The sequence below is a fragment of the Cricetulus griseus genome, chromosome 3 (genome assembly GCF_003668045.3).
Source record: "Cricetulus griseus strain 17A/GY chromosome 3, alternate assembly CriGri-PICRH-1.0, whole genome shotgun sequence".
Lineage (NCBI taxonomy): Eukaryota > Metazoa > Chordata > Mammalia > Rodentia > Cricetidae > Cricetulus > Cricetulus griseus.
In genome coordinates this window covers 271,745,681-271,768,520 of record NC_048596.1, presented here as the reverse complement: position 1 = coordinate 271,768,520, position 22,840 = coordinate 271,745,681, and the positions used below count along the sequence as shown (strand labels likewise).

The 22,840-nt window shown below is 47.5% G+C and overlaps 1 long non-coding RNA gene across 5 annotated transcripts in view; it reads left to right on the top strand.

Moving 5' to 3' along the window:
- Positions 1–22,840, top strand: part of LOC103161452 — a 69,921-nt gene that overhangs the window by 4,203 nt on the left and 42,878 nt on the right. For 2 of the 5 annotated variants that reach the window (XR_004769414.1, XR_003484220.2), the window contains exons 4-5: positions 14,369–14,483; positions 14,883–15,437. The exons of the other annotated variants lie outside the window; for them this stretch is intronic. This is a non-coding gene — a long non-coding RNA (uncharacterized LOC103161452). Of the gene's footprint in view, positions 1–14,368; positions 14,484–14,882; positions 15,438–22,840 lie in introns of those variants that run through there. 5 annotated transcript variants of the gene reach the window in all.

Genomic DNA, 22,840 nt, shown 5'->3' with positions numbered 1-22,840 from the left:
ATAGGAGGAGAAATATACATATCACAAAATTGTCCTTAAAATTGTATCAATAAATGAAAATCCATACCAATGCAAAGTATTCATTTCTATATTAAATTCCCCTTTTTTCCTTTAAAAAGAGATTGACTGTGATCATTACCATTTATAACCAACCCTCATTTAAATGAAAACAAACATTTATAAACAATATTCAGGAATTTGGGCATGGTTCATTCCAAACTGCTTTCTGCTGGTTGGGGGCGATATCCATGGGGATCATGATACAACATAGAAATCTGGCTAGGTCCTTGTTTTTGTAGTCTGCAAGGCTGTATTGTCTCAGCTGTTTTAGATGTTGGATCACCTGGAACACTGCTTCAGGAGGTATTGCTTCATCAAACCATATTAGTCTGGAAGAAATTCATAGCTTTACATTTTCTGTAGAAACATAAGCAAAAACTCTTTTCCCAAGTAACCTGTCCTTATATTTAAATTTAGAAGTCAAAGCATTTTTAAAATATATAAGTTGGATTAATTTAATAGCACCTATAATCAAATGTATTTTAGCAGCTGTAGCTCTTTCCTCGGCAATCAAACAATTTAAAGACAACAATATAGCATATAGTATCCAGACTCTGTGTATTTTCCATCTTTCATGGCTTATTTATTTTTATAACTGTTTCTTTTGCTTTTATTTTTTTCTTTTTTGAGGCAGGGTTTCTCTGAGTAACTTTGGCTGCCCTTGAACTCACTCTGTACACCAGGCTGGCCTTGAAGTCCCAGAGAACTGTTTGCCTCTGCCTCCCAAGTACCGGGATTAAAACTGTGTGCCACCACACCCAGCTACTCTATTTCTTCTTCTTCTCCTTCTCCTTCTCCTTCTCCTTCTCCTTCTCCTTCTCCTTCTCCTTCTCCTTCTCCTTCTCCTTCTCCTTCTCCTTCTCCTTCTCCTTCTCCTTCTCCTTCTCCTTCTTCTTCTTCTTCTTCTTCTTCTTCTTCTTCTTCTTCTTCTCTTTATCCTGTTTCTTTTTCTCTCACAAGCCTATGTATATTTTCAAACCACTGTAAACCTTTAGAGGTTTTTCTTTATCTGAATCTGTCTTTACTGTAAATCTTTACCTTTTTCTGACCACGTGGTCTTTTATCTGCTAAAAACAATGCCAAAATTAAAGCAGCGGCTGTTTTAGCCTCCATCTTTCCAAGATGCCAGGGGTATGTTTACTGCCAGGACTGAGAGCTGTGCTCACCACCTTGGTCTGTGCTGCCATCAAGCAGCAGGCTGCTTGGAGATGTGGCCACTGCCACTGCCACCTGCTCGTACACCATTCACTTGTAAGCAGAAATTGAAAGAAAGTAAGAAAAAGAGTCCTGTGTTTTTTTCCACTTATGCTGAGTCAGGAAACCTCCCTTAAGGGAGCTGCTTGAGAATCTGTCTCTAGCAAAACAGAAGACACATGAGAAAATGCTGCTACCAAGAAGTCGTGCTTGTCTCTGTTATTTTGCTTCTAAAATCCCTTTTTAAGCTTTTGTGAAGTTCTTATGTGGAATTTTGTTAAACCAGGTGGATGCCATTTTGTAACGGTAACTCTTTCTGCCAGCCGCCCGTGCCCTGCCACAATGTGGGCGCCCAAAATAACACACAGAGATTAATATTAGGTACAATGATGCTGGCCAATGACTAGGATTTCTTGTATGCTAGTTCTGTCTTAAGTATCAACCATAGCCATTAATCTATATATTTTATAAAGACTTATCTTATTGAGGATGCCAGCCTTATGCGTCTTGTCTTCCTGGGGATCACATGTCGACTCCTGTATTTACTACATTTCCCAGAATCCTCCTTGACTCCTAGCTCCACCTGTCTTGCTTTCCTATTGGCCAACAGTGCTTTATTTATCATCCAGTAAGACAAATACATACACAGAAGGACCTCCCCCATCACCCCACCCCATGTTCTATCAAAGTAAGTCAAAGGGCCATGTGTGCTGCATGCATAGGCACACATTCCTGGGCTGGGCAAAGTGACATCTCTGAGGACAGAAAGGAGGCAGAGGCCAGTGACTGGATGGGTCTCCAAAGGACCAGCATCTCAGAGGAGTCCCTCAACCTGGCTGTCTGTCAGCCACCAGCTTCGCAAGCCAAGCCATCCAGGACATGCTTGGTGGTAGGGGCTGCATCTGGCAGCTGCCCTCAGTGCCTGTCAGGTTGGAACATGCTTTTGCCTTTTCCTCTCATGGCAAACGGTCCTGCTATCTGAACGTTCCATGCTAGATGCTGAAGCACTTGAACTGAAGCTGTTATGAACCTCGAAGATTCTGTAAGAGGTTGGTCTCCACCAGGAGGGCTCTTCCAAGGCTGTGTGGGGACTGAATCCATTGACTGGTTCCAGCCTCACACCTTTTCCAGCACAGCTCAGAAACTACCAAGAAAAGCCCCCAGGTTCCTGAAAAGCTACAGTGTGTTCTGAGCTCTGTCAGTCCCCAAGGACTTCAGTGGCCACCTCTTACACCCGTTTGTGACCTCTGGCTTAAAGCATGTCATAGAATGTAAAACTCTTAAATATTCTAGAGAAGTTTATAAAAGGACACTATCAGCAAATTCATACTACACATATGTGGTCTTTAGAAGAAAAAACATTAAGGAATAAGGACACAGTACCTGAAAAAATACAGTGGACAGACCAATGATGCTATGGTGGCCTTTGACCTTGAAAAGGCCCATGGCTTAGGTGGGCTTACCTGTGGGCCAGGCGGCTTCTCCACCTGTGCCTGGGACAGGAGATGGTTACCTGCCTCAGGAGTGTGACTCTTAAGAAATAGTGTGGCAGTGGAGAGAGGCTTGAAGAAAAAAAATCACACTATTATGGTTTTTGACATTGTGACATGACATTGTCACCCACAGCACATTCTTGGGTTGTATTCATAGCTGCTCTGGGATGCCTGTGAACCACAGGCTGTGGGTTGGGTATGGTGGTTTAGATGGTTTGAATGTCTCCTAAGAGTTCGTGTGCAGAGACCTTTGTCCCCAGGTGTTGGTATTAAAGCTGTAGCTTTAAGATGCGCGGCCTGGTAGGAGGTGGTGTGTCACTAGGAACAATATGCCAGAGGGACTCAGGACCCCAAGTTCGTTCTCTCACGAGCTTGCTATAGACGACTGTACCCGGTTCCTTTGCGTGTTCTGTCTTCCTGTGTAATTCCTCCTGCATGTGCTCCTTCTGTGAAACCATGTGACAGAGGTATAGGCAGCTGGGGGACTTCCAGAGCTGCCACCATACCGTCTGGGCTCTCCATCCCCAAAACTGCACATTAAATACACCTCTTTAAAAATAACCCCAAAGTTTCCGGCCTTAAGTATTTTGTTAGAGCAACAGAAGCATCTGTGGTTGGTGGTACAAATGTACCATCACTGTTGGTACACTCTGTAGCACTCTGTATGGTACCCTATGGGGTCCACAGTGTGGGCAAGGCTCAGCTGGGTTGCTCAGTGAGACGGGGATTAAATGGGTTAGTTCTTCTGCTCTGGTTCGTCTCAGCAAGCTTGTTCTCTGGCTGCATTCATCCCTGACCTCTCTGGGTGGGACAGTCCAAAATGGCAGCCTTCCTCCACAGCCTCCTTGTCCCTCTATGGTCTTCTGTCTCTCCCGTGTGGTCTGGAGGTCCTAGACGCATGCGGAAGAGCACCACAGCTCTGAACTCAGAAGGCGCAGAAGTTTGTGTCTCCTACATGTTGTTGGTCAAAACTGTGAAGAAGGGGATTGTTCTGAACTTGTCAAGTTTAAATGGGACATGTCTGGACACAGCGGAGTAGCTGCCTGGTATCCTGTAAAAGCACAAAGGCCATTTGCCTTGCTGTAAATCAGTGGTTCTCAACCTTGCAAAGGCTGCCACCCTTCAATACAGTATCTCGTGTTGTGGTGACCCCAACTGTAAAATAATTTTCATTGCTACTTTGTAATTGCAATTTTGCTACTGTTATGAATCATAATGTAAATATCTGCATTTTCTGATGGTCTTTGGGGTCACTGTTGTAATTTTAAAAAATGTGGCTTGAGAAAGACACCATGCAACAGAGTTCAAGCAGAGGGGTTTTTTATTAAGGGAAAAGGATCATAAAAAAGGGAAAGGGGAGGGGGGAGACCGGCCTTTGTGGACAAGAGCAGTGGGAAAGAGGAAAGACAGGGAGGAGGAGAGAGAGAGAGAAAAGAGAGAGAGAGGCAGAGAGAGACAGACAGAGAGGGATGGGAGGTGGGCAGGCCCCCTTTAAAAGGGAGCATATGGATAGTCACAGGTGGTGCTCTTAGTGGTGGCAGCTGAGGGCGTATCCTGTCAGAACTCCACAGGCAGGCCAGTACAGATGCCTAAATACTAGCAATCATGACACACAGGTTGAGAACCACTGCCGAGCTCCCCCACGAAGGTCTGTGGCTACTGGTGACCTCAGACATTTCAACTGCTTGAGCCAAGTGCTGAGGTGGGGACATCCCCAGGGACACTCACCCAGCCAGCATCTCTCTAAAAGAAGTGGATGCTCAGGTTGCATCCACCTCATGTCTGCTGTGTCCTGGGAACAGGTGTCACTACAGAGAACTGTCATTTGAGGCAGAGCCAGAAGTCAGTAGCTCCAGTCTTCTTTCGGAATAATGGTGACCCTTGCCCATAGTTCTTCATGCCCCTCAATGGTTCAAGATCCAGTTACCTGGATCAGGGCAGTTTGTATGTGTGGGACTTCCCTGTCATGTGTGGTATTGGCCGAGGACATGAAACGCAGTCCTGGCTCTGCCCCCATGGAGATGTAGCCAAGGGCTTTGTCCAAGGTTGGAACCTATCATGCCATGTCCCTGAGCCTCCAGAAGAGTGGAATATGCCTTTTAGGGGTCCAGATGCTGTCTAGAGGCCATCATAGAGTCTTGCTGAGCTCATCCTGGTTCCTCATGGTTTTTAGGCATCGGGGCATCAGTGCAGACCAAGCCCCACACCCATTCTTGATCATAGGGCTTCCCTGCCCCTTGCTTGCTCCACACTCCTGCCTCGAGCTTTCTTGGAAGAGTGGGTGATTTATCCATCGTTTCTTGCTTAAGACTCAATATCTTCCTCCCACCTTTCTGCCCTGGGGAGTTCCCTAAGGCACCCCATTTCTTAAAGCTTGTGTAGGCGGTTCCTAAATAAAGGCAACTCCCCCATGAAGGTCTGTGGCTACTGGTGACCTCAGACATTTCAACTGCTTGAGCCAAGTGCTGAGGTGGGGACATCCCCAGGGACACTCACCCAGCCAGCATCTCTCTAAAAGAAGTGGATATGCTCAAGCCTAAGAGGTATAGAAGTCAGTTTTATTATCACGGTGGCAAAGTGCTGGGCACAGTGCAGTTTAAGACAGGAAAATGTGTTTGGGCTCATGGTGTCAGAGGTATCATTCCATCATGGAGGGCTGGGTGTCATAGGACAGCTGTTCACATCATGGTGGCCAGGAAACAGAATGAATCAGCAACAGGCAGGAACTAGAATAAGACAGAGCCTCAAACCGGGCAGTGGTGCTGCACGCCTTTAATCCCAGCACTCCGAGTCAGAGGCAGGCGGATCTCTGTGAGTTTGAAGCCGATCTGGTCTACAGAGCGAGTTCCAGGACAACCTCCAAAGCTATACAGAGAAACCCTGTCTCAGGGGGAAAATGAAAGAAAGAAAGAAAATAAAGGAAGAAGGGAGGGAGGGAAGGAAGGGAGGGAGGGAGGGAGAAGAAAAAGCCTCAAAGGCCAGCTCCCGGTGATCTGTTTCTCCAAGCAAGCCCCACCTTCCACTCTTCACACTTCCTGATTGTCCAGTTCACTTTTGACCCCCACAGATGAAGCATTGATTAGGGCAGAGCCCCCCCCCATCTGTTCATCTTGGGAACACCCTGAGAGACAACAAGGGAATGGTCTTACCAGTGCCCTAAGTGTCTCTGAGCCCAATGAACTTAACCTCATGGAGGACAGGCCTCCACCAAGCTAGGTTCCCTAGGCAGAAAATTTCGTACACCTAAGATTCTGGCCTGTCCTCTCTTAACTACTCAGGTGACTGAACCGGAAGGAGCACCTTTTGCTCCGACATTTGAGAGCAAGCTGGGCAGCACGGTGAGACCTTATCTCAAAAAGTTAACTAGTTAAGTTAAATCTAAAGAGAAAGAAATGTAGGCTGAGGAGCTAGCTTCCCCAGTAAAATGTTTGCCGTGAAAAAGCATGGGATTCTGGGTTTTACTCCCCAGAACCCCCAGAAAAAGGCAGGCGTGGTAGTGCATGCTTGTGATACCAGGCCTGAGAAGGCAAAGAAGGGACTCCTAGAGCTTGCTGGCAACATATTTGGTCAGTTCCAGGCTATCAGATGACCCTGTCTCCAAAAGCAAGGGGCGTGGCAACCAAGGGACCTCATCTGAGTTGTCCTCTGACCTCCACACGTTTGCATACACTTGTTCATACACTCATGCATACAGACACACACAGACATGCACACACACACACACACACACACACACACACACACAGAGAGAGAGGGGGGGAATGTGTATTTATTCACTACTGGAAGTGGCATGTCTAATTAAACTTTCAGGGGTCATAGAGAAGACTCCTGGGGTAAAAGTACTTGCTCTCAGGCATGAGGAGTTGAATTCAAACTCCTAGCACCCAAATATGAAGTCTGGCATAGCTGTGGGATAGGGTGGCATTGCAGGGGGTAGGAAGAGGCAGGAGGATTCTATGTGCTCACTGGCCTGCCAGCCTAGCGAGGCTTCAAGCTTCCAATTCAGTGAGAGGCCCTGTCTTCAAGGAGTAAGATGGGGAGCAATAGAGGACGAGACCTGACACCCTCCCCTAAACTCTGAAAGCGTCCCCATGCCCACATGCACTCACCCCCCCACACACACACACTAAATGAGAAATCTGAAACTAATGCTGGACCGGACTAGCAGGTGTCTGGTCTAACCTCTGACACTGTGGGCTCACTTAGGAGCATATGAGCCAAGAAGCTGTCTGTAGTCCCTTGTGATTGAATTGGTGCCGGCCAAGAGCTACGTGAAATCCTTAGGGCTCATTCTCCAGGTGGAAAAGCTGAGATCATAAAACCAGACAGCTCTCTCTTTCTTTCCCCTAATTAATGATGGATTACAGCATCAGGGTGTGGGCTGGGTGTACCCCTTTTATTTTTTGAAGCTGTGTTTGACGGCTCTGGGATCCACGGATTGCATCAGGCGCTCAGGTGCACTGCTCAGGTGCCCTGCAGTTCCCGAGAAGTGTGCTGATTGTGTAATTGCAATGTCACATGGACCCTGCCTCTACATGGAGCCCACATGCATCCTCTCACCTGGATAGAAAGAAGGAAGCCCAAGGCTTGCCTCGGACTCAAGGAGGAAGAGGCATGACTAGTTTTGATCATTACTTTAAGAAACTTCAGTATAAAACTGCCTTAAAAAAGAAGAAATACAAAAAAGAAAGCAAATGAATGCCCAGAGTCTCTTCACTTAAAGCATGGAGCAGTGTGCTTTCCTTCATGCAATGAGTGTGTGCCATGCGTTTGCTCACATGTGGGGGCAGGCGGTTGATCCCATTGTCTTTTCTTGAGAGCCACCCACCTTGATTTTTGAGACAAGGCCACTCACTGGCTTTGGGGCTCACCAAGTAGGTTAAGCTAGCTGGCTCGTGAGTCCCTGGGATCTTCCCACCCTTCCTTCCCAGTGTTGGGACTACAATTGCATGCCACACTACAGTGGCTTTGTATGTGGGCTCAGACTTGGGTCCGCCTGCTTGCAAGGCAAGCACTTTGTTGACGAAGCGACCTCCACAGCCTCTGTGCTGCTTCTTGCAGGTTTACAAGTTTCATGACAGGCTTGCTTTGTGGCCCAGCCTTGTCTAGAACTCCCTGTATAGTTCAGGTTGGCTCCAGACTCCACCTTCCGCATATTGGGCTCACCGGTTTAAGCTGCCTGCCCTGCTGGCCCTTCAGTACTTTAAGCCTGCCAGCAGAACAGGGTAGATAGTTCTGGCCATGGGCTGTAGGTGTTGTTGTCGGGCTTTGGAGTCAAATGGGTCACTTGGCTAACCCTGCCTGGGTTTTCTGGTCAATTTCGTGGATGCCATGAGGATTAGATACATCTGTGTATGCTAGCTGCTTGGTGCTCTGACCAGGTGGGTCTTCATCTGTCAGTACCCTCATCACCATGCTACTGCTGACCCCTCTTTGTGCTTACAAGAGCAGACAAATGCACATCTGCACACACACACACACACACACACACACACCCCTGTGAACACACACATGTCAGCACATGCCTGTGAATAAACACGACAGTGCAGACTCTGCAGAGGCCACACCTTAACATGTCATGAGCACTACCCCAGTTAGGAGCTACTCACCTGCCCAGGGGCTTCTCAGACCTTGCTGGCTGATGGACATCCTGGTTGTTGCAAGGCTTTGCAGTCACTTCTCTGCCATGGGCTGGCACTGTCTTGGGTAAGCAATTTTGATTTTTTGCAGCACTGCTCGATTGCACTCTAGCTTTCATGCTGCCTCCCCTGCCTGCTGGAAGCGCCTCTGTCTCAGAGCAGGGGCAGATGGCACCCTGGGTCTACCAGGTGATCCTTGAGGGCGCTCTCTTGTTTTAATGTGCACCTTCATAATTGCTATGTATGCAAAGATGCCTAATTTCTCTTGTGAGACATAGAAGCACCATGTGAACAGTGTCAGTGTATTTGTCAGTATTTATGCTTTTTTTTTCTTGTAGCCAAACTCTTTTATTCTGACCCCAAACCAACCAAACAAACCCAAACAAACCCCATATGCCCACAATTTCTAGTTTACTCAAATGTGTAATTTACCAAATCTGTGTGCTTAGGTCAAAAAAGAGTTTTAAACTTGAGCCCCTAGTATTGTTCCATGCTGTAGTATTTTCTTTCTGTGATGCTAGGATTCAAACCCCAGGACTTCCCAATACTGTGGAATCGTGTTACCAGTGAGCTGAACCCCCAAACCTTAAGCTGTAGTATTTTTACACATGTATGTGTATACGTGGTGTGTGTTTATATGTATGCATGTTTGCATGTGTGTGCGTGGGGGTGCATGCTAAAGCTTAAGGGTAATGTTGACAGCCTCCCTAGCTCACTCTCCACCTCGTTCAGTGAAGTGGGGGTCTCTCTAGATTGAATCTGGAACTTGCTGATTTGGCTAATCCAGCCGACCAACTTGCTTCAAGGATTCCCTTGTCTCCACTTTCGGAACACTGGATATCAAAGTAGCCGCCATACCAGCTTGGCATTTGCATGGATTCTGGGAACCTGAATGAATTCTGGTCTTATGTTTGAAGAGCAAGCAAGCACTTTGTCCTCCAAGCTGTCTCTCCAGCCCACTGTTTTTGAAGTCGTCTACAATCCGAATAATTAAGTACTAAGTCTTTCATTCCAAAACTACTTATTGGGCATCCACCCATGCTAGCCTCGTCGTGTCTTTTGGCTTTAGTATTCTATCAGTAAACAGATACTGAAGAATCTCTTACCTGTGTGGTGATGGCCCCTCCCAGACCTTGTCTGTGAGTGGGGGTGGGGTAGGAATGGAGGAAAGTGGTGGCTGCTCTACAAAGCCCTGGGGTAGGGTTGAAGACCTGAGATTCCCACCAGGGCCCCACCCAGGGCTCTGATGAAGGTCACGTAGAATTAATTGGCAGTAAGTCTATGGTAATGACCCCCACTCCTGATGACCATGTAGCCACAAGACAGGTGCCTCCAAAGAGCCAGAGCTTTTTGTGTAGACAGCGAGATGGAGAACATGCTCTCACATCAGCACACAGGAAGCTAGGGACAGTCAGACCCACCACACGCCTGCCTGCTTCCTCCAGGGGGATTCCCAAGATCATCCTTGCATCCAAGGATCCCCGGGACCATCACTGTATGACCGTGCACTAACTGGGATGGCAGAGCTAAGGGAAAGCAAGTCTTCAAGCTTTCAGGACCTTACCCCTAATGGAATTCAGTGATGCCAAGTCATGCGTGTCCACATCCCCCCAGCCTGGCAGCGGAGCACTGTGCTGGAGACTGAGGGTGTCCTTGGGGCGGTGACGGATGACATGAGGTTTCAGTGCTGTGAGGGGTAGGCATGAGGTTCTGGCGGCAGCTGCTGTGCGCACCACCGCCTCCCAATGGCAGTACGACCATGTGTGAGTTCCCCGTGTGTCCTCATCACTACCCCCTCACTGGGTGAATAGCTGGCAAACACTTCCTCTCCGTCTGCGGCTGGCTTTGTACATCCTTCCTTTGTGGGACAGGAGCTTCATGGCTTGATGTCACCCAATCTGTCCACTTTTTATATTTTTCAAAGCTTATTTATTTGTGGTGTTGGTGAGATGGCTCACCAAGGGTAAAAGCACTCGCTGCTCTCCAGAAGCCCCGGGTTTGATTCCCAACACCCACATGGCAGTTTATAACCATATGTAATTTCAGTTCCAGGAGAGCTCAGCGCCCTCTTCTGGCTTCCATGGGTACTGCATGTTTGTGGCACGCAGGTACAAATGCAAGCAACACAGCCATACACATAAGATAAAAAAATCTTTAAAAACATTAAAATTATTCATTTATTCTGTGGCACATGTAAGCGCATGTGCGTGCGTGAGTGCGTGTGTGTGTGTTTATTTGGGTGCAGGTGTGGGCATCCATATGTGAAGGCAGAGGCCAGCCTTACACATTGTACCTCAAAAGCCATAACCTTGTTTTTTGAGACAGGATCTCTCAGTGGTCTGGAGCATTCTGAGCAGGAAAGGACATAGCCGACCTCTAGGCCAGGTCAGGGCTGTGACTCAGCGGTAGAGCTTGTCCTGGGCATGCTCTGAGAGATGTTGTCACAGGCAAAGGAGCAGGAGAAGGCTTCTGTGGCTTGTCTGATGAGATCTTCTTACCTCTGATGCTCTCTGCAGCAGTGGGAAACAAAGGCACCAGGTCGCGCCAACTAGGGATCTGTGCAGGCCTCTTCACCAAGAGAAGGGAGACCCTGACCCTGTGGAGCATAGAGCCTGGGTAGGCAGTATGGTGGGGGCGGGTTGTCAGTGCAGACAGGAGGAAGACCAACTGGGTGGATGTGGCCTGGGAGAGAGATGGTATGAATGGAACACAGGCCAGGAGGGTGGCACCCTGTCTTCCTGGGCTCCCCTGTAGGTGGTGACGTGTAATGGTAGAATCCAGACCTGACTGCTGTGTGGGGTCCTCCCCTCCCCTCCCCCCTCCCCTCCCCTCCCTTCCCCTTCCCTCCCCTACCTTCCCCCTGATACCAGCAGCCCCTACAGACACAGTCTAGCTGTCGTATTTCACAGGCCAGGGGTCCTCACCTGGGAAGTGAGTTCCCGTCAAAGGTGGCCACACACCCTGCTCCCCCTTGCCTCCTGCCTGGGAACCCGAGAGCCTGGCTGTAGAATCTTGCAGTGAAACCACCTCCATCCTCAGAGAGCCAGCATAAGGGACCTCAGTTCTGCCAGGGCATGGCTTTGCTTTAGAGACCCCCACCATACTGTCTGTCTGTGGCACTGGGGCCTGAACTCTTCTCAGAGTCCCTGCCATGCTGTTTATTTCCCCATGGTGTTAAGCCCCCTCTGGGAGACCTGTTATCCACAACAGTCTGTCTCAGGGACCCACTGAACACCACTGGGACCTCGCAGGCCGCGGTCCAGACTTGTGATCCTCTAATCTGTGCTCCTACTCTTCCTCATCCAACACTCGTCTGCCCTCAGGGTTCCTGCTCATGATCCCTTGGCAAGTGTGTGAGTTCAGCCGCCTTGCTGGCTCTTCCTCACCCTTGTCTATCCCAGCTGCTGTCCTTCAGGGGCACACAGGCTCCCTGGTGTCAGATCACAGCTATGAGTCATGAGGGTTCCCCCCTTTGGAGGGAGGCACGAAGTACAGAGGACCGTGGGGAGTCTGAGGTGGGTGCCTCAGAGAGCTGCCTAGTGGCTGCTTGTCCCACTCAGTGTCTTCTCTTACACTTGCGCATGCTTGACGGATCTAAGTCACTTTAGAGAAGTAATGTTGACTTCATGGTGACTCTGGCACAGCCCCAAGTTACTTTTAGATGACTGTCAACATTGGGAAGAGCCCAGAACTACTGGGACACATGCAGGTGTCCCTGTTACCCACAGGCAAGGTCCCCTGTGGACTGGCTGGCCTTAGGAACCACCCTACATTTTCACCAAACAGAGGCGCATGGCAGGCTTAGTGGCAAAGGAGAGCAGTGGTGGGGCTGGTTGCACTTCCGGCTGCCTGTGAATACACATCCACAATGTGGCAGCTAGCTGGGGAGAGGTAGGTGCAGCAAGACTGGCTGTACCTCTGGGTGCCCTGGCATACGTGCCCACACGGCTGGCCTGTGCACATTTCACTCCCTGGACAGCTTGCCTGGCTCTGCCGTGGGTACAAGTGGCCCAGGCTGATGAGCACAGGGCACTGTGGACAGAAATGTAATGTGGTGGGCCGTGTCTAGAGCTGTCCAGATAGAACCAGCCACTGGCAACACCTCCGCTGACTGTGGTTGGGCTGTCCTGGTGTATGGCTCCTGATTTGACGTCCAGGGCCTGTTGAGACCTAGTCAGTGGGACCTTCTCATGTCTGAGCTCAGCTAGCCAGTTCCCAAATCTATCCAGCTCACACATTCCCCTGCATAGCCACCAACAGAAACGGGAGGTTTTCTAAACCAGACAGACTTGTGTTCCTCCCTGAGCTAACAGACTACTAAAACAATGTCCCCAAGGAGCTGGAATCTCCCCAGGGATCTCCTGCTGGAGGAAGGCAAAGACTGTGGCCTTGTGCCAGCCGGAGGAACTTGGCTCCTTGAAAGACAGCTCACAGTTATAACCACTGTGCAGGACAGACTGGATGATGGTAGTGGTGGGCAGGACCATACTTTAACCAGGACTGTAAAGCTATGCACATCTCCCGCCTTTTATTTAAACCTATCCCTTTTGCCAGGACCCTGAGACACCAGGGGACAAGGGAATTGTCATGGAAATATCTTTCTTCGTCTTCCCAGTGTACCCTCACTGACTACATCTCCTTCCTCTGTTGCTCATGGTTACTGATCTCTTGAATTGGCACATTAAGGACTAATGGCAGAGCCCGTGTTGTTAGTGCTGCCAGGGCCCCAGTTCTGACCTGAACAACCCCAGTGACAACCAGACTTGTATTCTAGCCAGCACAGCTTCAGAGATGTGCTGGGATGGCCATAGGAGGGGCCTCCTGCGAAATCACACCCAATGTGGAAGGTCACTGTTTTGATTTTCTTTGCCAGGGGAGGGACAGTGGCATTGGTGTGGTTCAGAGTAGCTTCCAACCTGTTAACTCTAGAGGAAAGCCTTCTGGAAAACAGAAATTAACTAACTCATCACTGTGAGTATGGATGCTGGTGCTCCAGGTAGCTTTAGAGAGATCATTTCCAGTTTGCATCTGTGAATAACCACATAGGGCCCAGCTTCAGGTTGACTCAGAAAAGCAAAACTGTTTCAGGAAGGCTGCTGAGATCTGAGCAGAGACAAGTCCCTTGCACTTCTGCCCCCTCTGCCTGCCTCCTGAGTGCCAGAATTACAGATGTGCACTGCTACACCTGGGTTATTTGATGCTGAGGACCCAACCCAGAGTTTTCTGCATCATGGGCTGAGCTACAAGCTCTATTCCCAATCACACCGTGCGGTCTAGTGCTGCTAACTGTCAGGCAAAGCAGTACTTAGCTGGAAACATAACTACTTGGGACAGGGGTGGGGCTGAGGCAGGAGGATTGCCTAAGTGCAGGTGTCTGGACAAAGAATGAGACTCTCTTTTAAAAAAAAAAGGAAAAGGAAAAGGAAAAAACACAAAACAAAAACACAGTCAAAGCTGTTAAACCTCAAGGTACACTATGGAGCCACTCTGCTGGAACATCGCGCACAGTGCCGAGGAAGGGCTAGTTTTTTCTAGTCTTCTCCCTCTTTTCCTGCTCCTTCTCTTCTCCTCCTCTCATCTTCCTCCTTCTCTTCTTCACTTTCTTCTTCTCCCCCTCGTCTTACTCTTTCTTCTCCTTCTTTCTCATCATCTGTCTTGGACCAATGCTTTTGTATAACACAGTAGACATGGATTCTTCAAAATTTCCATCTCCACTTTGACGTTGCAGGAATGTTGCAGTTGCATCTATGTTGAGTGTGTCTCTCAGTTTCTCTCAATTACAGCATCAGGGGCTGCTTGCAGGTGTCTGGTCCACAGGCCACCCTGGCACAGGCAGGCTGCCTGCACAACATGCTGTGTAGGCCAATTCTCATTTCAGAATTAACATCACTGCCTTGTTCCTTTAAACAACCAAGGCTGTCAAACTGCCAGCCAGAAAGTCCTGAGCCCGAGCCACCAAGACCTGCCCATGTGTTCTCACAGGTGTTGTGTGCCGAGAGTGAAGTGTCTTTACTGAAGCTCCCCAGGCACCCTGGGCACCAGGCACCCTGGGAATGTTCCTGTGGTCAGGGACCTGGAACTGAGCTCTGTCCTCCAGGTAACACACTGATCTGCCCTCTCTTCCTTTCCTCCTCCTGCTCCCCTGGCTCGTGGGAGGATGGACGCCAGCCCCTCCTGCCTCCTGGGAAACTCCACCACTGACCTGCATCCCAGCCCCCTGATTCCTAGTCATTAAAGACAGTATCACAGAGACTCTCAACAGGAATGTTCCTGAGGAGTGCTTCTGCCGAAATGGACAGGGAGGGGCTCAGGGTCTCCGTGCTCACTGGGGCAAGGTCCTCCCACCACCCCAGGGTGAGTGACTGGGGCCCATTTCTCTCTGTCACCCTTCCCCAGGTTCCTCCCCAGCACAGTTTCTCCCAGATCTTAGTTACTATCTTTGGGTTTCTGCCAAACAAGTAATTTGATTTCCTATGTTCCTTTTACTCTCGTTTAGTTTTTTCTTTCTTTCTGAAAACGTGAACACACCAACAAATGTGGCAGGCTCTTAAAGCACACCATGGAGCGAAGTTTGACGCGACGAAGCTGGCAACCTCAGCAGTCCATTCCTGCTGGCGTGGAAGGGTCTGTCCAGTGTGGTGGCGGCTGGAGGAGTGCTGCAGGCTCTTGCGAGGGTGTTAACCCATTAGCTGAGGCTCCCACAGGTCTGCTTGTCTGGCCCTGTGCTGTTCTGTCTTCGTGTAAGGTTAAGCTGATCCTATAAAACAGTGGGCTGTGTTCCATGTCTTGTTTCCTGGAACCGTTTGCATACTGATGGCTTTACAGTTTCTTTTAACATTTGGTGGAGCTCTGGTGAAGTCACCAGGACTGGAGTTCCCTTGGTTGGAAGGCTTATGGCAACAGACTTCACTGCTTCAAGGAACCAGGCGATCTTCAGATGTTCCTTTCCATCTTGTGTCATCTTTGGAAATTACACGCTGCTGGGAATTGTTTGCTTTTATTAAGTTGCCAAATCGATTAGCTTAATAAAAACTGGGCTTATCATCCTTAATAGCTGTGACATCTGAAGTTAGAACTCTTGAGGTTTCTGTTTGTGTTCTGCTACTATTTTTCTTGGTGAGTTACAATTTTATTCCTTTTTCTCATTTTTAAAGTAAGATTTAGTTTTGTAATTATTTTCAAATGTTTATTTTCTAGCTGTTTATTTCTCTTTCTCTGTGTGTTTGCATATGTGTGCATGTGGTGTGTGTGTGTGTGTGTGTGTGTGTGTGTGTGTGTGGTGTGTGGGGTGTATGTATGTATGTGGTGTGTATATGTGGTGTGTTTGTGTGTGTGTGGTGTTTGTGGTGTATTGTGATTTATGTGTGTGTACATGGTGTGTGTATGTGTGTGTGTGGTATGTGTGTATGTATGTGGTGTGTGTAGTGTGTGTTTGTATATGTATGTGGTGTGTGTGTATGTTGTGTACGTGTGTGGTGTGTGTGGTGTGTGTGTTGTATGTGTGTATGTATGTGGTGTGTATGGTGTGTGTGTATGTGTATGTATGTGGTGTGTATGTGTGTGTATGTATGTGGTGTGTGTATGTGTATGTATGTGGTGTGTATGTGTGTGTATGTATGTGGTGTGTGTTGTTGGGAGCTATTTCCAGGGGTTCCAGGAACCTGGAGCTCTGGTCTGCATTGAATATCCCATGCTAACTGATTTGCTATTGAATGACATGACCTCAGTGGAGAATGTCTCCTAGTTTGCATCTCTATGGGCCTAAGCATCTGAATAGGCCTGCTCCTGGGCAGAGGGGCTGGGTGTGTGTAAGTAACAAGTGAGGACAGGAGTTAGGGGCAAGCTAGCAGAGAGGAGAAGAGAAGGACAGGAATGATCTCATGGCCAAGGAAGGATGGTTAAGAAACAGTCGAAAAGATGGTAAATAAAGAAAAGACTCTTCTTGAAGGAGTTAATGGTATGCGGAATGAATGGGCTCAAAATAAATCGTATGTACATATGAAATTCTCAAAACAAAATCTTAAAAAACAAAATAAAAACCAACAATCAAAAAAAAAATAAGACTCTAGTTTTACAACATGGAACTGAGAGCTCTCTAAAGATGACAAGGTGCCTGTGTTTGGTCTTTATCGCCGCTGGGTTGCTAGGCGTTTCCAGGTCCACACACCCCCACTCAGGCCGAACCTCATGGGTTAAGGCTGAGACATGCCGGGTCACGACGGTGCGTGTGCTCATGTACACACTTCTGGCATCTGTAAATGGAGGTCAGTGGTCACCCTGAGGTATGTTCCTTAGACACCATCCATCTTATTTTTGAGGCAGGTCTCTCCCTGGTCTGGAGCTCACTGAGTAGGCCCAGCTGACTGACCATCAGAGTCCCAGAGATTCCCCTGTCCCCACCTCCCCATCCTTGGGATTATAAACATGAGCCACCATAACTGGCATTTAAAATCATGAGTTCAGGGAACTGAATTCCAGTAATTATGCTTCTAAAGTGAGAACTCTGCCAACCACTGGACTTTCTCCTTACCCTGTCATTAGTTGGAAGCAGACTCCCCTTTGTGTGACTTCAGATATGTTATGTTGTTTAAGACATAAAGGGAGTTGGTCTCAGTGGACGTCCCACGTCTCCACAGCAGCGAAGCTCATTGCTCACACACAGTCCACTCTTGGTTGGCTGGCACTTTTCCTAATTGCCTGTCAGATTGCTGAGAGAGAGAGTTAACCTCATCGTGATGGTGCAATTGATTTTACAACAAAGTAAGCAAGAGCCTTTTCTATCTGACCGTGGTATCTATGGAAATCCTAGATCTAACAAGCACTTCCTGTTGAAATGCAGTGCTGTCTGTGATCAGGAACAAGATTACCGCCCCCAGGCCCTCCCTCACCCCACTGCCAGCATTGGACTGAGAATTTAGCTGTAACAATAAACCAAAACAATGAAAAGGCTGTAAAAGGCTAAAAGGCAAACATACACCAAAAAAGAAGTCAAGCTCTCTAAATATAAGTTGTTTTATTATTTATTTACATAGAAAACCTCAAATTTATATTAGCTTATTTTTTAGGATATAAAATTTCACTGTAACCAGGCCATGGTGGCCCATACCTTTAATCCCAGCACTTGGGAGGCAGAGGCAGGCAGATCTCTGTGAGTTCAAGGCCAGCTTGGTATACAGAGCAAGTTCCAGGACAGCCTCCAAAGCTACAGAGAAACCCTGTCTCCAAAAAACAAACAAAAAAAATTAACTGCATATTTACATATGAGCAGCAAATACTTAGAAAATGAAAAAAGTTCCAGTTATACTAAGCCTAAGTACAATGTTTTGACATGTATTTAAGGGAAAGTACAAGACCTCTACTGAACAATTCTGTCTATAAAAGGCATTTCAAAAGGTCTATATACTTTGAAGAAATGTGTTCTGACTCTGACTTGGTTGGAAGGCAAAATAGTAAAAAAACATAGGCTATTCTCAGAGTGAACTGCAGATCCTGTGTAAACTCAATATTCTAGCAAGGTTTTGCGTAGAAACTGAGATATTAATTTCCCACTGGTAAAAACAAAAGGTTGGTGTAACGATAAATCTTTCAGCCAGCTGCCGAAGCCCCATTGCCACGTGGTTGCCCAAAATAACACACAGAGATTAATATTATGTATAATGCTGCTGGCCAATGACTAGGATTTCTTATCTGCTAGCTCAGTCTTAACTATCAACCGTAACTATTAAACTATATGTATGTTATAAATTTATCTTTTAGAGGATGCTGGTCTTGCGTCCTCTCTTCCTGGGATCACATGGCGACTCTCTCCCTTTCCTACATTTCCCAGAATCCTCCTTCTCTCCTAGTCCCTCCTAACTTGCTCCCCTATTGGCCAACAGTGATTTATTTATCAACCAATAAGACAAACATATATGCAGAAGGACCTCCCCCATCAGGTTGGTATCAGTCAAAGCAATTTTAAAATGCTGGCACCACCTACCTGATCATAGACTTCTTTCAGAATTATGGTAATCCCATGATGCTGTGAGAATGGGAGGGTGGGGATTTGAGCCCACTGTCCCTCACAGACAGAACCGAGGCCAAATGGTGTCCCCAGATCAGCTCTTCCCTACCATTGAATAACTAAAGTGTGTGTGTGTGTGTGTGTGTGGCGGGCAGGGGCGGGGGGAGGTTGTCAGCCTTTCTTTACTTTGTCCAAATTTTAATTCACTCAGAATGATCACAGATGGAAAACTAGAAGAAAAATGTTCTTTGTAAGCCTGAATAAGCAGACTTTCTGTGTGTGCTTATGTGTGTGTGTGTGTGTGTGTGTGTGTGTGTGTGTGTGTGTGTAAGTGCATGTGTACACACTCATATGTATGTATTTGAAGGCCAGAGGAGAAAGCAGAGCTTCCATCCCTACCACTCTCTGCCTTGTTCTCTTGAGATGGGATCTCTCACCAAACCAGGAGCTTGTTGTTTTGGCTAGTCTAGCTGGCCATGGAGCTTCACTTCAGGGATCTGCCTGTCTCTGCCACCACCAGAGCTGGGGTTAGAAGCCTGTGTAGACACACCCAGATTTTTCTGTCAGTGCTGGGATCTGAGCTCAGGTTCTCCAGCAAGCTCTCTTGCACCAATCTATTTCTACAGCCCACACATTTAATTTGCATAACACACACACACACACACACACACACACACACACACACACATATACCAAAGCAGAAAATATAAAAATGAATAAAATGAAGTTTTCCAAGGTGTAAACTCTTTACAAATGGTATGTATGATATATATTATATATGAATGTATTTTGTTTTTTAAGACAGAGTTTCACTGTTTAGCTCTGGCTATGTTAGAACTCACTTTGTAGACCAGGTTGGTCTTGAACTCACAGAGATCCACCTGCCTTTGCCTCCTAAGTGCTGGGATTAAAGGCATGCTCCACCACCACACCGCTGGGCCAAATGACACTCTTAGTGTGGATCAATGCTCCGGAGTCAAGAGCACTTGATGCTCCTGTGGAGGTCCTGGGCTCAGTTCCAGTACTGATGGGTGGCTCATGACCATCCATAGCCAGGGGATCTGATGCCCTCGAGTAACCTCCAAGGGCACCAGGCACACACATGGTTAACAGACATACATGTAGGCAAAACATTCATACCCATAAAAATAGAAGTAAATATTTTTAAAAAGTTGGGTATGTGGTTCTGTGCAAGCCTGAAGGTTCAGCCGGTACTTGGGATGGTGAGGCTGCACACCTGGAGTAACAGGCCCGCCTGGGCTTCAAAGGAAGATAATGTTTATAAAAGAACAAATTAAGAAAATGGGAGAGTGATTGATAAACTGGGTTAAAGTGTCAGCAGCGCTGGTGTCTGACAGGTCACTTGCAACCTCAGGAAGAAACTGGCACAAACTCCAAAATTAAAAACGGCAGAAGCCACCCTTTGCAAGTAGACAAGTCATTTCAACAGGCAGTTCATCAAAGAGGATCTGTACATGGCCGTCAGAGACATGGGAGATGCTTGGTGCTGTCAGTCACCCGGGACGGGCAGACAGAGTTACCGTGAGCTGCCTGTGAACCTCACTGAGGGGGGGCGCACACTGCCAGCAGCAAGGCCTCCTGGTGGGACTTTACATGCTACACACACCAGAAAACTACTCATGGCAACTTCTTAGAGCTGAGCATGCATATCTATTAAATGACCCAGTTTTCTCACTCCCTGGTCTTTGCCAAAAATAAACCGAAGGTATGTCTACACTAAAACCCATGGATGAAATGCTCCAAAGTAGCTTCCTTCCCAGTAGCCCAGATTGGAACCACCCCCAGGAGGTAGACAGATCCTTACCTCCTGGCACGTTTACATAGAGGAGTATTATTCAGGAATAAACAGAAATGAAGCATGTAAGTATCACGGCACAGGCCTGTGAGGCCAGCACTGGGAGGTAGAGGCAGAGACAGAGGTTCAGGAGTTCAAGGCCAGCCTCAGCTACATAGGAAATGTGCTACAGCAGAACCAAGTTTGGAGAATAAATAAATAATAAGCTGTGAAAAATCTGTATACACACTCATAAAAGGAGGCAATCACAAACTATTATGCTATGTGGGAACTAGATAAAAATGGAACTAGAGCACCTTCCCTTTTGTTTCCTGGCTCCCATTCTCAGCCATGGAAGGCAGTGTTCTAAACTGTCCCCTAGGAACTGGGCTTCCTGGAGTTAACTCCTAGGACTAGGAGATTTTGAAGATAGAAAGCTGTTTACCAGTCCTCCTGGTTAGCCTCTTATTTTCTTACACAGCCTAGAGTCAGATAGGAAGAGGAAAATGCAATTAAAGAATTGCCTAGATCAGATTACTGTATGTCTGTTTATGGGGCTTGGTCTTGACTGCTAATTGATGTAGGAGAGCCCAGCACACTGTGGGCAGCACTATCCCCAGGCAGGCGGTAAAGCTGGCTGAGAGTGAGCCAGAGGGTGAACCACCAGTAAGCCGTGTTCCTCCATGGATTCTGCTCCAGGTTCCTGCCTTGAGTTCTTGCCCTGACTTCATTCAAGTGACCTGGAAGTGTGAGCTGACATAAACCCCTTTCTCCTCAAATTGCTTTGAACTGTAGTGTTCCATTGCAGCAACAGAAAAACAGACCAAGACACCAGTGAACCTTAAACTTCGGTCATCATCTAATGGACCTCAGATAATCAGTGGTACCACGTGAAACATCCCAGGGGAGGAAGGCTAGGGACATGGGCAGTAAAAGAATCTACCAGGACACCGCAGAGGAGGAGAGGGGATTTATTTATCTGGATTGGGGGTGCAGCAGAGAGCATGGGAGCAGTTTGTACAGTAGTTGAGTGGGGAGTTACATGTGGGCCATTTGTGTTGGGTCCACATCTGGATAGATCAGGGCATTCTGATACTTTGTGAAGCAGTGAGATTTGCAAGTTGTTTTTCTTGAAATCTGTCATTTGGGAGAAGTTACCATGAGGTCATTAGGAGTTTGGCTATGAATGTTTGTAGAAGATACCACAAATCATTGGGTGTGCATGTGTGTGTTAGTATGTGTGAACCTGCCCATGCAGGCACCACACTACACGTGTGAGATCAGAGGACAACCTTGAATGTTGGTCTTCGTCTTCTACCATGTTGGATAGGATCTCTTTTTGTTGTTCAGTCTTGTGTGCACCAGGCTAGCTGGCCCGTGACCTTCTGAGTATCCAGTCACCAACTCCCTTCTTGCTATAGGAACACTGGGATTATAGTGAAGCGCTACTATACTTGGCTTTACATGGGATTGGAGGATTTGAACTTGGGTCCTCATGCTTACACAGCAAGTGCTTTGCACACTGAGCCGTCTCGACAGCCCCTGCCATTGGTCTTTCCAGAGCTAAGTTTCTTCTGGCTGGTAACAGAGAGGGACATAAGGGAGATTTGAAAGGGAATACCTGTGGCTAGCTTTGAGTTGGGGGTGGGACAAGGACCTGACCCAGAATGATCTCAAGGGGCTGAGGAGGTCTCTGGCCCACAGCCAGTGAAAACAGGAGCTAAGGGCCCCGAATCTGACCACCAGTGTGAAGGGGCTAGAGATGGCTTCTCCCCGCCCCCCCCCAGCCTCTAAATATAAGCACTTGACTTTGCCCTTGGGGCACTCTGGGCAGAGACACTAATTGACCCACTTGGACTTCTGACCCACAGAACCGTGAGATAATACACGGGTGGTGTTGAGGCCATAGAGTTTGCTATGTGGTAATAGACGTTTATTGTTTGTTACGGAGTGATAAGGAGTGAATACATGGCTTTGAAAGCATAATCTCAGCCATAAACTTCTGTTCCTTCCCATTTTTATTGCTGATTCCTAGGAAAATGAGTGTTATTTAATTTTCAGGAATTCAGTGTGTGTGTGTGTGTGTGTGTGTGTGTGTGTGTGTGTGTGTGTGTGTGTGTGTGTAAGACCGGGATCAATTCTGGTCTTCACATCAGTAGGCATAACAATAAGCTCTTGTACCCATGGAGTTACGTCACTGGGTCCTCAGTCTTTTAGCTTTAGGTTTGGTTATGAATAAGCTCCTCTGTGTGTATGTGTAAGTGTATGTGCGCGCACACACATGTATATTGTGTGCATGTGAGTAGGTACACAGGTGCAGGTGCATATAGAGGCCAGAGGCTGTTGTTTCTCATTTGTTGACTTGTTTATTTGGGGTAGCATTTCATTGTGTAGACCAGGCTGGCCCCCAACTCACAGAGATACTGCCTGCCTCTGCCTCCCAGTCCTGGTATTAGAAGTATGCACCACCATCCTGGCTTCTTCTGGTTTTTTAAGACAAAGTCTCTTAGTGGCTGATGCTCAGAGAGCCATGTCTGACTTTTTTTTTTTTTTTTTTTTATGGTTCTGGAGTTCTAACTCTGGTCCTCAGGTTTTCATGGTGTGATAGTGGTTAATTTTGTCAGTTTGGTAGGATTTAGAATTAAGAAGGTCTGGT